The 17121-nt window shown below is 38.5% G+C and overlaps 1 long non-coding RNA gene across 1 annotated transcript in view; it reads left to right on the forward strand.

Moving 5' to 3' along the window:
- Window positions 1-17121, forward strand: part of LOC115917626 — a 71926-nt gene that overhangs the window by 16777 nt on the left and 38028 nt on the right. The window contains exon 2 of the long non-coding RNA XR_004061701.1: window positions 624-750. This is a non-coding gene — a long non-coding RNA (uncharacterized LOC115917626). The remainder of the gene's footprint in view (window positions 1-623; window positions 751-17121) is intronic.

Genomic DNA, 17121 nt, shown 5'->3' on the forward strand with positions numbered 1-17121 from the left:
TAATTTGAACTTACTCCTTTTGCGACTGCAAGGTGGATGGGAGATGGAGGAGAGGGGAGCAACCCTCCTCCTTTACTCCCTTTTATTTCAGGGGGGGTGGTCCCTATCAGGGAGAAAGAAGGGCAGTTCCTGTCCCCAGGAAGAGGTTTTTGGGTCTCTGCCCTTGTATGCACCATGTGAGGGTGTGACTTTTCTCTCATCCCCTCCACCATACCATGAAGACAGACTCTCCTCTCCTCGTATAACTAGGTTTTCAGAGCTCAGCAGCAAAAGTGCAGACCTTGTTCTTCCAGAAAATGACATGACATTTTGTTAGTGCCAGAGAGAATTGGACTCCAGTATCCAAAGACTGAATTTAGGTCTTTTTTTTGAGCACTGCATTTCAAGTTAAATCATTTTGTTTTCTGACCAATTCCTACTGAAGAACTACATCTCTGTTTCCTGTCTTGTATGCTATAAATGCAACTTGATTAGATTATATTTATTGTACTTTGAACTTCAAGTATTTCCTGCAGTTTCCAGGAAAAGAAAGGAAGGAAAAGTAGGAGAAAAATAATGACTTAAAGGACTTTAGTCTAATCAAAAAATTTCAGATTTTGAATATTTCTTTATTTGATTTGCAGGTGATGATCTGCTGACAGAATAAATAAACCATAGAAAGTGCCAAGGCTGCACAGGCATTTGCTGTGGTATCACTCCCACATGAGGAACCTTTGTCACAGTCTTTCTTCAAGTATGTTCTCTCCTGTGGTAAGTTTTTCAGACATACAATCTTCTCCTGTGTCAAGAGTTTTCAGCAGAGGGAGTGAGATGAGCTCTGAAAAGTCCAGCCCTGGTCCTAGACTTTGTTGTCAGAACTGGAAGCTATAGATAGTAAACCTAGCTGTACTCATGTTAAACACATGCAAGCTTTGGTAAGGCTGGGGAGTGTAGTAAAAACCAGGACAAGGTGTCACTAACTTTAGTTTTCTGGCACCTGTATTTTAATTTAGGACTTTCTGAATTACGTTAGTTCCTCTAAATAACTAAAAAACCCCCTCTTGTCCAATATTAAAAACAAGTAAACAGAAATCCATTAATAATTCTGACAACTAACCTTTGGAATGGAGACCTAATTAGTTCTTATTGAGCTTGGTCCAAAGATCATTGAAGCAATTTGGAGTCTTACCATTAAAGTTAATTGACTTAAGAGCAAAGTCCTCAGACACGCTGGTTTAGCAAGCAGTCTCTCTGTCACCCATCAGCAGCATCACCTCCAGACAGACAGGCTGTGTTAGCTGTTCTATTTGACGTTGTTTCTGGTAAGGATGTTGCTTAAGTTGATTATGTCCCTGTGGGCTAATAGAGGACCTAGAAAAAACTTTGTGCCCTGGGTACCTGTTTATGTGGCAGTCACCAAAGCCTGCAGGTTTCACAAATTCCAGTGTCAAAGTGGAGCTTTCGTCAGAAGTGTCAACATTAACAAGATTTTAAACTGCAGGCGAATATAGAGGATCATTTGATCCTGGCAAGGAACTGTTTGCCTCAGCACTTGTGGGATAATGTAGAGTAAGCAGCAAATCATTGATGAATCTGTAATGCAACACCAGTCCCAGGAGTACTCAGGCAAAATTGCTGCCAAGAAGAAGGAAAGACAGCAAAAGTGATTAAATGTAGTGAGGGATTCAGACCTTGGGAGACCTTTAGGGAGAAGCTTCTTATTTTAAGCATAAAGGAAAAAAATAGTACAGAATTATGTGCATAAAACTTTAATTCTGGCTTAATAAAAACCATAAGGAACCCACAGATGCTGAATGTTTACTGAACCTTAATTGGCCTGGAATCATTCTTGCAGTTACTCTAGTTTTATGCTTGTGGTAATGTTTACTTCTGGCCATTAGCCACGAGTTTGTAGTGAACCTTTCGCACATTCTACCAAGCCATTAATTCTAATCATTGTTAAACACTTTACATGCTTTTGCTCTCAATAGACATAATTAATAAACATAGGTAAAAATTTGCATTGATAGAGCAAGGTGATTGAGCATTCCTTTATTTAAACATTTAAAACGTGGAAAATTCACTAACAATATCCAACAATACTTAAATGGGGATTAGAGAACCTCAGTGGAATTGCATTGTCAAAATGGTGTATCACATCTGTCAACACGGAGAGGTGGTCCTTAGCCTCACCTTTCAGTGGATGCCTACTTGCTCCCTGTCTCTGTTTTGTCTTGTTGCTGGCTGCCACAGTTCTAATAGACATCCAATGGGATCCATGCAGGTTTTTCCATAGTAATGGCTGGGACTTGTACTAAAGACCTTGGTACTTGGGAGATCACTGCTCCTTTTCCATCTCTGTGGTGTATTCGCTCTGGAAACACAGTTCAGTCACTCTGGCCAGTTTTAATAGGGTTGACAGAACTACTTTGGGTAATCTGCTTTGTGGCACAGCTTTGTTTCCAACTATATTGCTGTACCCAAAAGAAGGGTTCAAATTCCATTTGGTTTCCCAGGTAACTTAACATAACAAATTTGATTTAGTCAGTTTCAAATAATGGCATAGAGATTAAAAAAACCTCCTCCCTATCGCATTGATTGTCCTCAGAGTAGTACACTCCCTTTGAAAATTTATTTTGAAAACTAAGCAAGGTTATACTGCAATATTAAATACAGTCAGCTGTTTAGATGAATGCAGTTGCAAAGCTCTGGCTAATATTCCTATGATTAAATTAAAGTATGCATTCCCCCTACTGATACAAAAATACTAAGTTAATGTACCAAAAATAAACATTAATTTAAAGAAAACAGAGGCTTTTAAGTGATCATTCTGAAAATTTCAATGCCATTTTGCAATAATTTGTGTTGCATGATTTGTGCTTGAAATATTGTTTTCTGCTTGCCCTTAAATATGCTTCTCTATTGTTGGACACCTTTTACTTTGCACCAGCTGATTTTGGAGGTAGATGAAGATGGATGTTAGTCTTTCATCAGCTGCAGCAGAGGGGATGTTCTTTGGACTACACGGGGAAAAATGATGTAAGGATCTCTAGCTTCATGTTTATATCCAGGCCAGCAGTCATCCAAAGAAATTTGTCTCCTAGGTACCATCAGAAAAGGGGCAGGCAATGTAGATGATCTTGGCAATGAGGCCCTGCCTATACCAGTACAAAAGGGCCCCACAAGGCCTTTCAAGTCTGCAGTAAAGCACATGCTCAAGGGATTAGAGTGGAGGGAAGAAGAGAATCAACTCTTCTTTTTATCTGAATTCACACACACAAAAAAAAGAAACATTTTCTCTCAGACACAACCAAGGTGGAAGACAATGTCTTACTGATGGAGGAACATGTATTTAGCGTCATGATTTATTGAGAGTGTTTGCACTTGTTTCCTGAGAAATACATGGAGCCTTTTGATAACGCTAGATGATAGCAATCTGCTCTGTGGGCAGATGTGCACATAATAGATAGTGCCTGAGGCATATTTGCCCACATTTGGTGAAATCTCTTGTTTATCTTACCACATGATTTAGTTTTATTGTATTGACTGTTGAGAACAGTATCTTCTTCATGTTGGAAATCACTACCTTATTTATAAGTATGCAGATTTTAATAATGCAGTAACAGTAATGATTTTTTTTTTCTAAGTGTATTATAAAAATAGTGTCACTCTTTTCCTGTGGTTGAAGATGCTTTAAAATTGGTGGACTGGTCATACTGATTTTGAAATAATCTATTTTTGCTGTTGTTCCAGATGATGTAAATTAATGGAAAATGGTCTCAGAATCTGGCTAGATGATGCTTTTGCTTTTTTGAGAGTCTATGCACTATGTTTAAGAGTCTTGCCCTATGCTCTCAGCTGGGATTTAGATGGGATCATTTCCTTTGAAGTTTTGTTGTTAAGGTTCCAGATCAATACAGGATTTATGTTAGCATGTTTTCAAGTACACAAGTAGTCCTTCTGAAATCAGTGAAAAAAGTTCTGACTTAATTGATGTCAGTGCCAGAACTCCCACTCACTTCAGAAAGGCCATACCTAATCACATTTTCCAACTGAGTTGTTTTGGGGCAAGAAAAGAGAGGATTGTTCTGTTTATTACCAATGAATGAAGGGTAGTCATATGTTAAGATTTTATAACAGATACAGTGGAGATATCCATGGAAAACTGTCAGAAATAATTATTTCAGTTCCATAAAAATCTTCAGGTTTAGTAATTCCAGTTCTTTATTTTGTCCTTCTACATTGTGTATTAATGTTAACCATCTTACTGTGATGACGTCAAATGTAATCCAAATGATTTAGACAGCATTTAGATACAATTGATGCAAAGCTTTTTACCATATCAAACTAAAACCATTAATCATGTCAAAATAAATTGTTTTGTCATTATCAAAATGCTTTTGGTTTGGATTCCTGAATCTCTTTTCTTCAAGCCATTTGTTTAATGGGAAATTGTGAAGTAGTGACATTCTGATTTAGATAATCATCAAATTTTGAAGGGTCTGAGTTTCCTGCAGAACAGAAATTCCAATTTTGACCATCTCTCAGTGCAGTGAGTACTTCATTCACTGTGACTGTTTGCCAACTCAGTGAAAAGCTGGGTACTAAAGTGCTGTTCAAATTTGGAGTTTAGCTGGCTAATATTACTGCTGATCAAAAGAACATGAACATATGGTTATATTGTTGGATAAATACATTGTCTGTGATGCCTTGGTTTTTCAGAAGATAATGAGACTTGTTACAATTGCTCTTCCTCAGATACCCATTTCTGGTTGACAAAATTTTTAAATAGAGCTCAAGACTGTACAGCATAGAGTGTTTCTTCCACCTTCCTTCTGCACTCAGAAAGCATCTTCACAACCTACATAATAAGCCAGGGTCACAAATAAGTAATAGTTTTACTATTAAAAGCTTTTGCAATAGATCGATGTGCAATACAGCCACTTTTATTGAGCCTTTTATTAAATTCTACTTGTTTCTTAATTTCTTGTTAGTCATAATTTCTTGGCAGAGCACTATATACTACCAATAACTCTTTATCCTCATACCTGGTAACTTTATCTACAGAACCACATGTTGTTTTTCTTTTACTGTAATTATGATGGGCTGGGATTGAGGCTGTCTTAACACTATTTTTATACAAATATGGTGTCCTCTGTTTAAGTGGAATGCATCTCATTCTATACATGTGGTTGCAAAAAAAATGTACTTTTGGACATTTGATCACATACTGAAAGTGCTGAACTCTTGGATAATTCAAGTGCCTGCCTGGTGGTAATATCCTCGAAATTTTTCTGCTTGTTTCCTAAAATATCTGCATTGTCAGAAATTTTGTTCACACAGTCATGGAGTGCTTTGTTCAAACAGTGCTGCCTATGGTGTAATAAATGTCCCCAGCTGTTTTATGGGAACCTTTAACATAGAGGCTGAGTGACAAGTAGCCACATAAACCTTCTTCCACTGTTGTAATGGACCTTGAAAATCTGCTAAGCCCTGGAGGACTAGGGAGGTCATAAGGAAAGGCAGGATATAAAAAATAATATTAAGACATCATTAGGGTAAGCAAACATAATGAGATTTCGCATTTAAATGAAATTTTATATACTCACAGGAAGCATCATCTAGCAGTTAAGGTATAGAATTGGGAACTGGATGATGCTGCTTCTATTCTTGGCCTTGAGGCTGAAGGTTTTGCTCCAAATAGAGAAGAGCAGAGGTCAAAAATATACCTGAATAAAAGAGCTTTCTGTTTTTAATAAGGGCACGAGATAAGGCTGTATCCCAAAGCGTTACATAGAAACAGAGCTTTGATTTCAGATAAGATTTCTATGAAAACCAACTCAGAATTTCATAAAAGGGACAGATCAGAGTTAAATGAAAATGGATATGAGAGGAAAGTCCTACTCAGTCTGAAATCATGTGAAGAGAGGTGTGTAAGTTTAGTCTGTAAGTTTAGCAAATGTAGAAAGCACCAAGGGTAGTAATGGCACAATAATTAGTTAAAGGGTCATGAAATGTGTCTGTCTCATACACCCATGAAATTTCAGTAGCTGTCTGGGAAAGGATATTAAAAGCCTGCTTTTGTATGAATGTGAGATTGCTCACACAGAGAAATTTGTGAAAAGTCCGGGGTGTAATTCATGGTCTTCACAGGGTTTGTGCCTGCAGTTTGAATGGGAATGGATTCAAATGAAGTCATTCCCAGCTGTGCTCAACTGCACAGGTAATGTGCACGTGTGAAACTGCCATATGAAAAAAAACGGAACTTAACTGAGACAGCTTGGAAAGTTTGACGCTGGGTATGCAGAGCTTTGTTCTCATTTTCTTGGTCCTAGCACACCTTCATGCCACCATCAGGTTTCACTCTCTACAGTATCCAAGCTCTCCTTGAGCAGGTCAGCTATTGATTAAAAAACTGAAATTATTGTGCTATAGGTGTATCTCCTGTACATAGTCTGCTGCTCTGTGTTCTAGATTTGGAAGGTGGTGGTGCTTGGGCATTCCTGGAGTGCAAAAGTATTTATTTACAAGAAAAGAAAATATAGAGGGCTTGGAACCACATATGGGCAGAACCACCTGTCTCTGTCTATTGGGTAAACATCTAATGCTAAGATGTTGCTGATGTGTCTTATATCCTCAATGTGCCCAGTGTGTCTCCAGCCTGCAGACTTGTACCTCAGCATGTCTTGTACCTCAGACCTGTCAGGATTTCAAACTTAGAAATGGATGTAAGATTCAATGTTGTGGCACCGGCGCACTCAGTTCTGGTCTAATGGCATTCATCCAGCTGTTGGGAGATCCCACTTCTTCCCACTTTATGTCCCACTTCTGCCTAAGTAGATAGGAATTTGCATTTTCTGCCTCTCTGGGGGAGCACCTTAAACAAGAGGCTCAGAGTAAGCTTTGAGAAAGGGTGATGGGACAGGGAGTCAAGATTGTCCTTCCCTTGTTTCAAGCTGTTCCAATTTCAATGAGGTGATTAAATGTTCATTGGACTGGGGAGTGGCAGAAGGAGAATTAATGAACTGTACCAAGAGATAGAGAAGAAGGTGCCAAACATTTTCAGATATTTAAAGTGTTTGAAACTGGAATTTGATATTCCAAGTGAGAAGTCCATGATGTTTGGAGAGGATTTTGTCTGTATTTTGTCTGAGATGGCTCAAGTATCCATCTTCAGGAGATGGTACATAATTGTGAATTGTGCAAGTCCCAGCTCAGGACAGCACCTGTTTTGGGGAGGGTGGCAGGGAAAGAAGGGCACCTCCATCTCCAGCAAAATCACTGATCTATCTTCATCAGATTGGCTTTCCAGGTGTTCTACGCTGAGGCACGTGGCTGTCCCCATCTAACAGCACATCAGTGTCTGAGTCAGGATATGGAGTGTCAAAGTACCAAGGACTGCCTCTGAGGATGTAGTACATTGTACTTCATGCATCAAGAATCCCAGTGATACCTATAAACCTCTTTGTAAAGCTCTTTAAAATCCCCAATGAAAAATGAAATAGCACTATTTTTTCTAATAAGAATTGATCAAAAAATCTAAGAGAGGTAAGGTTTTAGAGGAGATATTATCTTTTATTAGATCAACTGCTATGCTTGAAAGAAGCAGGCCAGCTTTCAGGCACAAATCTCTTCTTTGTAATCTTCATCACTGCTCATTATCACAAGGTGTTGCAAAGTCAACCTCCCACTTTGTCTCTATCTTTGAATGCCTTTCTCATTTTATTGCAGGAAGTTATATTTTCCTTTATATTGCTGATTTCATGATTATTCCTATTAGTCATCTTGCCCGAAGTGTAGTTTACAGAAGCTGGACTGAATTACCTTTTACAGCTCCAGAGACTTATTTGCAGCAGCAGAATACCCATCTGGCATGTTCCATTTGCTTTGCACTTCTGGCTCTAACCTGAATGTAGAAAGCTAAAAAAGTGGGTCCAGCATTTTGCATTCCAGCAGGCACACATTCAGGAAGTATATTTATTGATGAAATATTTAATAGTTAATTAATCAATTTTTACAACTGGAATTCTAAAAGGAACAGCTGTTGCTTAAATTATTGAAGTTAAGTTACCCCAAATGCACTTGGGTTAATGGTTAAAAAAAAAGTCAATTCCTTGAGGAATAAAAAGAAGAAAGAAGTTGGAGGCAGAGAGGAAAATAATTACTTTTTTTTTTTCTGTATTTCCAAAACAACTATCAGCTTTCTGTGGAAAGTCAGTCTTTGTGTCCATTCCCCTACTCTTCTCTAACTGAAAAGTATCTAGTCTGATATCTTTCTGCAAATGCTCTGCAGACGAAATTGAACCTGTTTGTTTTGTCTTGTTTTCTCTTTGATTTTCTCTTTAAAATCTTTGTTAGGCTTTCACAATTTATTCATGGATATGCACTAACAAGAAAGCAGAAGCTGGGCAAAAAAAATGAAGTGGGTTTTCAATGAAATTTGTCTGTAACATTTGCCCCCAGTAAACTGAACACTCTGTTATGCTCTATTTAAAGATGTCTCCGTGAACCTGTTAAGTTTTGCATCTGTCCAAATTCAAGGCATTCTGAGATGAGATTTTGTCTCAAGCTGAGTCCTGAGGCTGGAATTCAGCTACTGAAGCATTAAAGTAACTGCATATTTTTTCATTGTAAACAGTTTTCATAAAATGTTGGTTGACTTTTGTTATTTTCAACTTCAAATGAAAAGCAAGTCTTCTCCCAATTCCCAAATATTCATGAATACATTATGAATATATTATAAAATCTGGCAAACAAACACCTGTACCATATGCTGTGAGTTCAGTGCATTATTTATGGAGCAAAGCGTTATTCATAGGTATGAATAAGGCTAGTGGCACCCTGGCCTTTTGTTTCCCCCTTTCTTCTTGGTCCTAATAAACCTGCAAATATAAGGAGGACTTCAGGAGCCTTTACAGGAGGAGTCAAAGTTAAGAATTGTGATGAAAAAACCTGATAACCGTAAGAATAACAGGGCATAAAAAGTCAATTGCTTGCAAGGTGCTTTGATACAAGAAAGTATCAAAGCAATATTGCATCATGTCTTCATTATAAGACTATAGATGCTGTGCAGAGCAACATTAATGAGCTCCTCTAAAACTTTGGGGAAGGTTAAACTAGTCTAAACTCACTTGCTGCTTTGGTCTAATTTGGGTGTACATTAATGTCTCTACAGTTTGATGCTGAGGAGTAGATGGAAACCTCTACAATCCAGTAAGCATGCTGTCGTGTTCAGTTAACAAAACCATCAGAATTCATGAAACACTAAATATATCCAAAAATTGCTTAAAATTGCAAAATAAATTAAAATAGAGTAAACCAAAATAAGAGCAAATGCAAAGAAGGAAATAATAAAGTGAAACATTACATTTAAGCATAAAAGATACTGAAACATTAACATTGGTTTGCATTTAAGAAATTACTAAAATTATGTTTTAGAATTGGATGCAAAATTTATTGGCCAAGAATTGTTCCTGAGCAAGGCTACATTATTTGTTCTAATATTGGTGAATTCATTACAAAGAAGCATGAGTGTAAAGATTTCCCTCTCCACTCATTCTTCCATCTCTACTCCTTTCAGAATTGTAGATATACTTCTGCATTTCACCAGGACATATTGAAATATAGCACATTTCTTGAAAGCTGTTTCAGTTCCTTCTCTTTTGTGCAGGTGCATGAAAAATTCTTTTGTTGGCTTGGGCATTGATAAAGTAATAGCAGTTTCTGCAAGCATAACTATTTGACTTCATTATTTCTTTGGAGAAATTCCATGGAATGGAGCAGGAGGAGTGAAATTGAGGGGATTTATTGCAATTTAAAGTAAAAAATATTGTTAATTACTACGAAATAAGAAAAAGAAAACAAAACTTTCCTGTATTTAGTTACTGGTAAGGTTTTGGGATTTTTTACATGAATGTCATTTGCTTCCCTGTAGCAGATATTCCCAATGCATGACCCATACCTATCTGAGAGTGTGAGAACCACTCTTAGGGTGTCTGTAGAACTTTGCTAAGAAAATCAAGCCTGTTGGGTAAATTTTAAGGAGCTGCAAGCAAAACGAAGTTGAAAATTAATGCTATATTATAGTACCAGTAGAGAACTAGATAATTGTTTTCCCCAGTATTGAAATTAGGCTTTGAAGGTCTTATCCTAAAAGACTTGGAGTCAACAGGAATACCATTACTGACTTTGAGGGACTTAGTTTATTGGAGTTTTGTTTGTCTTTAGTGTCTTTAATGCACATAAGAAGATGCTTGAATAGCAGTAATTGGAATTTCCTAGCTTGGTCATTTGGCAAGGCTAGGAGGCTAGAGATTGGTGGTGCTGGGTGTTGTATTGATGCTTTTCCACTGATTGGCTGGATGACCTTTGAACACGGACTTGCCCATTCAACCCACAGTTAATTTATCGTGAAGAGACAGAAAATGAGAAGAATCCATTTTTTTGCTTTCAGAATCCAGCAGCTGTGAAATTTAAAATAAAGCATCTTCAGCAATTCTTGGACAGTGAAAGAGGCAAAATGCTTGAAGGCAGCAAAACAGAGGTTTCTGTGCCTGCAGACAGATACACAGTGGCTGGTAGCCAAAAAGATTTTTTTCCTCATAATAATAGTTTATTCTTCTGAGTACAATGGAATATAGAATAATTCCACAAAAGATGATGTTGTTACTCCAAGAACAGAGCTTGGTCCATGAGGAGTAGAACTCTTTTGCCTTTTCCCTAGTGGGAACTGGAAGAAGTATAATGTTAAGGGAAAAAAAAATATAACAGTGGGAGGCTGCTGTGGTGGTGACCAATATTCCACTGCTTTAAGTCCTTATGCTTATTATATTGTGTGTTCTGGATTTAATTACAGATCTGGAGTGTAGTGCTAATAAGGCTGCACAGTTTTGTCTTCTTCCTCTCTCTGAGGCAGAGCTAATTAAAAAAGGCATTAATTAATATGTGCTTTGAGGTCCTGGAACTTTAGGTGATTAAAATATTCTGAGTAATATATTATAACTTATAGCACATGGATCACTGTGAAATGGTTTAATGGCACTGACTGTAAAATGTGACTTCTCTCAAATGCCGCACCTGATAGGGAACAGAGCAGATGGAATTGACCAGCTCTGTGTCCTTGAAGAGATCTGTTGAGCTGGCAGTCCCTTGTCTCCCTTCACGAGCCAGCCACAGGGGGACATTAATGGCAAAACCTTTGCATCTTTGATTCCAGTATCCTTTTCTGATGCAAACACTTTACCTTTTAGTCAGGTGCTTACAGCCTATTTTTGGTTTTACATCTGCTCTAGAAAAATTTCAGGTTTGAGTAAAGCATTTTTTTTATTTCTTTTTGCTCTTAGTATCTAATTAACCCACAACACCTTTGTCCTTTTCTTGTGGGTAATGCATAGGAGATAATTACTTAAATGTTGAAAACGTATTTACTAGCTTCACAATTTCTCTTTGTATCCATTACTGACATTTTGTGATGGTTATGATCAAGGCATATTCATTGTCAGCAAAGGAGACAAGTAGACCTTTTGGTCTAGAATACATATTTAGAATTTGAATTCAGTGAGCAGTAAATGTGGCAGTGAATGTTAATAAATGTTAGAGTCAAGACTTCCCTAGTGCTAAATAGGGTAGTTCCTGATCAAACAGGACAGCTTTTAAGTGATCAACACAGTGGTTCTTACAGCCTTACAGCCACCTTAGGGATGATGATGCCTTCTCCTTCACACCCCTGATGAGACGAGGATGCTCATTTCCGTGCTATGATATCCTTCTGGTCTCTGACAGATGTATCATTAAGTTAGACAGGTCTCTGCTTTCAGGAAAAGGGTTAAAGATCTGTGTTTCAAAATGACCCCCACCCCCCTCATACACACAGCAAAATCTTCCTGTAAGAAAAGACTAAGCCTAAATATCCTGGCTTCTGAGAATTTTTAATTTGTATCTAAATTTCTAGGCTACTTTTTGGTGCTGATTTCTTCCTACAATCACCATGGCAGCATTACTTAACTCATTTTGTTGAAAAAAGAATCTTTTTCTACACTTTGTCTATGAAGAACGATGCAAAAAAAAAAAAGATAATTTTTGTAATTTATTACATGACAACACAAAATTGGAAGTCTGCAATCAGTGGGAAGTAAAAGCTTTCAAAAATGAAGCTGCAAGGTGATAAGTTAAAATTGCTGGTTGTCACATCCATCCTACTGCTTTTATCCATAACTGCTCTGTTCCTTTTATAAAAGCTTGGATTTATTAGCAACCACTGGAGGCCTTCAGACACTACCAACCCTTGTAGCTCCCAGGTTAATGATTGGTATTAATTACTACCAATGTACAAATTCCTAAGGCTCTGTACCAGTTGCTATGCTTTTATCTCAGATGCATGTAAAAATCCAGTCTCTAGCTTGATTTAATTGTCACCGTCTTCAGCACTGAGTGTTACTCTAAGCTGAAGCTATTTCCAGGTCTCGTGAATAGTCGTATTTATGTTTGATGGAAAAAAGGGTCAGTGATTGCAGCGAAATGGGCCTTCACACAGGTTCCAAGGGGAAGAGAGGAACACGTGCTTTGGTCTAACCTCCTCTCTCAATGCAGTCATTTCTCGTGAAGAATGAAGAAACTGTATGATTGATCACTTATATAAATGTTAAGGAACAAAGATAAAACTCTCTAGACTTCTTCCCAGCCTATTGGTATCTGTCTTGTGTTGTATTTTAAATAGAGTGTGATTCTATATTGCTCTTCTGAGCTCTTCTTCAGTACTATATTCACAGAACCCCCATTCTGGCAGTCTGAGGCTACCATGAGCACCATCTCCCTCCAGGAAACCCATTAGGTTGGTCCTTCCTACATGCCCCCTGAGCAACCTCTTTCATGCTTTCTCCTCTGACGTCTCTCATGCTGAGGGACTCCCCTCTGCATATATCCATCAACATCTACTTCATCATCACACTTCAGAACTATTTTGCTCTGTAGATCCATTTGTGAGTCCCCAGCAGAGTACATGACAACACTGACAGCCAGTGGGCTGACACTGTAACATCCCACTGGCTAGGGTTCTCTCGTTCCCATCTTCCCATGACAGGTAGATCACTTGTGACAGTCCTCACCAAAGGATATAGTAGATTCTAAAAATATACAAGGGATGACTGAAGCTCATGAAAATAAATCTACTGAGCATTGCAAAATACTTGAAGCCCACATTCGGAGAAATAAGGTCCTGACCTAAAGTCACTGAAGGCAGAGAGATTAGTAGCAAATTTTAACATATGGTTGTCCTGTTATTATGATTCCATAACAATCCACTTATGGACATACTTTGTGCAGTTTTTTTAAATTGAAACACCAGAAGAAGACATTGTTAACAGTCCCAGGAGCAAAAACTGTGCTCAGACATTTCTTAATGTCAGTTCTGTAAAAACAGGATACTCTGCTGGAGTGGACAGACCTTTGGTCTAACCCCCTGTAGACTTTCTTAGGTTTTGCTTTTGTGTATCTAAAATGGGAATCAAAATTAGAGTATTTCACTCTTTGTTATGTTTTTTTATTGTTTTTCCAGCAGCACAACTGAATTAGTTACACACACACACACACAGACGATATTAGAACAGTGACACCTAAGGCAAAACCCCCCAAATCCTAAGCTTTACCCCCACATCCCTGTAACAACAGAGATACTCTGATAAGATGCACATTGGAGGATGCCAAAGATGTCTTAAGCCACAATATTCTCCTGGAGAGCTGCTGTTTCAATCTGAAGCAGGTAAAGCAGGTCCTACTGCATTTTTTACAAAGAATTTTTGATGGTTTCCCTATGATTTATCCAGTGGCACAGTGTGAGAGGCTAAAACCCACCATGGGTTTTAGCTATTTTGTTAGTGCATTTTCTACCAGTAGAAATTTAATAGAATCATTTTCTGCCTTTGAAATACCAGATGCCATATTGATCTTTCTCTTATAAATGCTGTTACTATGGATTTTGGTGCCTCCTTGCTTATAACAAGACACAGAGATTTGTTGTAGAGCATGTTCTCTGTATATGTTTTGTAAATGAGCATAATTTGGAGTGATAGAGATTGCTTTTTCTTTTTTTTTTTTTTTTTTTTTGACCTAAAGTTGAGCTACAAAAACAGTGTTTACCAGAGGAAAAATTTTTGAACATTTGAACACCAGAAAAGGTTTTTATTCAATAGTTCATTTTTCCTTTACCTGCATTCTTTGATGCAGGACTACAAAGGTAATCTGTCTGTCTGAATACTAAAATACCTACAGGGGATAATTCTACCTGTCTGTATCCTCTTAAGGAGAAATAAGCTTCTCCTTAAGAGTCTCAGAAAACTAATTTACTGAATACTACTGAATACTAGTAGTCCTTTTTTTTTTTTTTGCATAGACAAATATATTCTTTTACAAATTTCCCAGACCTCCACCTTCTCCCACCTCTGTTAATCAGCATTTTCCAAGCTGAAGATGAGGAGTTCTCTGGATGGATTGACAGATGACAGCAGTAATACAATTTGATACACAAATCCACAAAGATAATTTAAGCACATATTCCTTTGCTGAAGCTGGCAGGAGGTTAGTGTTCAGCAGATTTTAGCACTGGAATACTGGCAAAAATGAAGGCAGTGTAGGTCCCCACCAGCTCTATCACAAAGATCAGCTCTCAGCACCACATTCCCCTCCTGTACCAATGTACCACAACCTGCTCTGGTCCTCTCATGCTGCTTCCCACACACAGAGAGCTCAGACTGCTGCAAACATCTCATTGAAAACTGCCAGTGACTCTCACTGTCTATCATATGTGCATGCCTTTGTACCTTCTCCAGCTCTCTCCTCTCACCTGACTTTAGAAATTGTTCAGCGTTCCAGGTTTATGTCACATCCCACCAAAAACTTCCCTGCTGTCCCTTGGCATTCAATTCAGCTGTGTTTGCTATCATTTGACAGCTTCTTTTCTGAAGCTCAACTCACACTGGACCAAGTATCCTTAGCATGCTGTAGTCACCATTTACTGTATTTAAATTAATTTATAGATGATTCACTTGAATTAAAATCAGACCACAAACTCTAATCTAGATTTACTTAGAGACACCTTACCCAGATGGCACATGCACTCTGTGTAAATGCCTTTTACTGATCAATCTAAGCCATTTTAATTAAATACAAAATCCAGCCAAAGTACTTTTTGCATGCTGCTTTTCATGAACAACATTACAGAAGGGCTGTTGGCATCTGGAGTAACCAAAGGCTATACTGCCAAATGATTCCTCTAATAAATGTATAAAAGCTTGATTCTTTTGTTTTCTGTTTCCCTCCTCCCATTTTCAGCCCCACAGCTGTCTGTAGGATATGTGTTCTGTTATCTCTTAATTTCATTTCCGGTGTTGAACGTGATGCTCTGAAGTCACCCAAAATTTGTGATTTTCCTAAAGCACCTTTGCCCCTGGGGAAACGGGGAAAGCATTAAATTGTATTCAAGTCCAGTGTCTTGGATAAATGTAGAGCCCTTTGAATAGGTTGTGTCCAGAGTAGGTGCAAGGGTGATGTGCTTTGCCTCCTCCCTCATGTCCTTGGAGGCAGGCAGTGGAGGATGTGTGTGAGCAGGCTGTGAAGGCCGTGCACTGATGTGCTGGTCTTGTGAGGGCACACGCTCTGGAGGATGTTCCTCAGCTGTAACAGCTAATGTGCTTTCAGGCTTACCCCTGAACAGCGGACATGTTGTGTTTGGAGAATATTTAAGCTTTGATCCTACCCTTGCCAGACGCTGTAGCCACAGTGTGTGTGACCTCAGACTAGTTACTTACTATTTTTGGGCGTTTGTCCTTTTCCAGTTAGCTGCAAGAATAGTCATTGAAGTATATGAAATGCTCAAAAACTGTACTTCAATAGTCTGAACTTCAAAAAATGCCTTGTGTGTTATGCCTTCCGTAAGTGACAGCATTTGTTCTCTGTGGAGACTGGGTAGCAGAAGGGCATTTGTGGCCAGGATGGTAACATAATCTTTTATAGTCTTTCATGTTTGTAAGAACCGGAATGGACATACATATGCTTGTTCAGAGTCAGGAGGACTTCACACAAAATTTTCCCTGAATTAAAGAGTAATCAAAGACACAGAGAACACAGCAGGATGATTCCCTGGTAGCCAGTTTCGTCAGGCTGTCTATCTGCCTACCTCTTTCACTACCAGGCAAATGTAACAAGAGCAGGAAGTCTCTGCTGTGCAGACAGGCACCAGATTTGGCAAGTGCACTTTCTTACTGACCTTGCTCCTTCACACACATGGTACAGTGGGACCCATTCAAAAGCAAATACTGTAGTGTAGATGCTTTAGTAAATGCCTGTGCCTGAGTGCATGACTCAGTACCAGCACAGCTACAGCCCATGTTGCCTAAGCAGCAGCTAAGCTGGTGCTAACAAGTGCCCTAGAAGGAGGATTCTAGGTGCAATATTTGTATAGTGCAATAATTTAGCATAAATCTTTATAATCCGTTGTTTGGTGGGTTCCCACACAATTCAGCAGAACTGGTACTAATGGAAGACAGAGGGACACGAGCTAAGGGCGTGAGAGGCTTTTGCACTGAATTCAGCAGCAGGTATCCACATGATTTTGCAGAAGTTACCAGTGGGGGTGTTGTTCTTGAGTGTATTAGTTGATGCACAGCTAAACACACAGCTTCATCCAGAGCTGTAGCTGTACTACTGCAGGGAAAGAGACTGGGAACACATCCACAGCAGACCCTCACCTGGGTGGGGTGTTTCCACCTGATGCATGCTTCACATCCTAATTGTACTTTCCAGGCTGGTGAATGAAGCAGAGGAAGAAGTTTGTTTTTTTTTTTTTAATCAATCTTTTCTTTCCCCCTTATTTGTGAACTTCTGCAAGAAAAGCAACTGGAGTCGCAGCTTTTGGAATGCATCCAGCTATCCAAGTTCAATGATGTAGTGACAACTAAGTGACAGCTAAGTGCTTTAATTCAGTTTGATGTTAGAGTAATTCAGTAAGAAGGGAATGTATTGCAAAGTATTATTCAATCCCACACACACATTAGACAGCAAGTGGACTGTACATTATTATAATTTCATTTCAAATTTCTGTCAGTTATGCTGTGAGAAAAATTTCTTCATATAGAGTGTTTAATTCTGAAA

The sequence above is a fragment of the Camarhynchus parvulus genome, chromosome 2 (assembly GCF_901933205.1).
Source record: "Camarhynchus parvulus chromosome 2, STF_HiC, whole genome shotgun sequence".
NCBI lineage: Eukaryota > Metazoa > Chordata > Aves > Passeriformes > Thraupidae > Camarhynchus > Camarhynchus parvulus.